This window comes from Penaeus vannamei, chromosome 26 (genome assembly GCF_042767895.1).
Source record: "Penaeus vannamei isolate JL-2024 chromosome 26, ASM4276789v1, whole genome shotgun sequence".
In the NCBI taxonomy this organism is placed as follows: Eukaryota; Metazoa; Arthropoda; class Malacostraca; order Decapoda; family Penaeidae; genus Penaeus; species Penaeus vannamei.
The window spans coordinates 24,129,217-24,130,727 of NC_091574.1; positions in this window are offsets into that span (position 1 = coordinate 24,129,217).

The following is a 1,511-nucleotide window of genomic DNA, read 5'->3' on the forward strand; positions in this document are numbered from 1 at the left end:
AGATGGCTGCCTTCCCACGTTTCAGAACTTCTGGGGGGGATGCCATCTTTCCCTAACGCCTTGCAACAGCCAATGGATATGTTGAGCTCCTCCAGTGTAGGGGTAGTGTCAAGCTCCTCCAAGACTGGTAGGCCAGGAAAGGCATCTAATGCAGTATCAGACACGATGAACTACGTTAAGTACAATTCAAGATAATTGTGCTTCAGCCTAACCTTGCTGGCAACAAGTGAATGGTCTGCATCACAGTCTGCACTCACATTCATCTTACCTATGCCAGAGTGGCCAGGGCAGGTAGGCTATGCTTGCCAGTTGGTCCCAACGCGGGCGTTGGAGTTGCCTAACAAGTATATACCTTCAGAGCATGGCATTCCGGACACATCTTCCAGAGCCTCGTAGCATTAGTCTTTGGCTTCTGGGCTGGAGGTGAGTGTAAGGGCATACGCAAGATATTGTTGACAATGCCCAGCGATGTCTTGCTGACCCCCAGTGAGGATTTCTATGGTGGCGATCAGCGAGTTCCTCACACCAAAACCTTCAATATGCTGCCTGGTCTCGTCCAGGGACAATCTTCGCCAATGGTGTAGTCTCTTTCTCTTAGGGACCCACCGTCTGCCAACCGTTTCCTGAAAACAGACGGCACCTATGTTGAATCGTGCCAGCTTCTTGTTGATGATAGCAGTCTTGCGGAAGTCATCCATTTACTGGAGATCTGTGGAGAGCAAAGCACATGGTGCGCACGTTCCAGATTGCGATATGAAGAACTGGAGTCTTTGGTTGTTTTTTCTTCTGACTGCTTTGTGTAGGTTGTTGCTCGCTTACTGGCTGGGGATATTCAGCTCGAGGTGGGCTGTAGCTGCTCAGTGAAGCTGCGAAGGCTTCTTCCACCGTCGGACGCGACTCCTGGCGATCCTCCTTACGTCAATCAGTCAATGTGTATGTGTGTATGTATATATACAAAATATATATGTGTGAATATGAATATGTACTTGTATGATTATATGTATACAAATATACGTATATATATGCAAATATATATATACATATATATATATATATATATATATATATATATATATATGAATATGCATCTGTAATGAATATGAGTTCGTATCCAAGCACTGCGATGCCGTCACGAGTTCGGTCGTGGGCTTCTAGCAACCTCCATCGATCTCAAGAAGGCGTTTGACTCGGTTTATCGCGAATTACTATGAGAGATCCTGAGACTTTGGGGAATTCAGACACGAATTATTGGTTGAACAGGAAGCCTATGTACTAGTACTGACAGTGCTGTACAGTATAGCGTATGTCCTTGCACCAACACATATCAACACTTGCATAGAGTGGATAATGGGTAGATCCACTATCCAAAGTCTCTGTTGAGCAACAATGGGCCATATCAAAGTCACGGACCTCGACTTTGCCGATGTTTCTATCCTATATGAGTGTCTGGAATCTCTGGTGGCGGATCTTGATACATTTAAGCAGTGGGGCATGGACCAAGACCATGATCC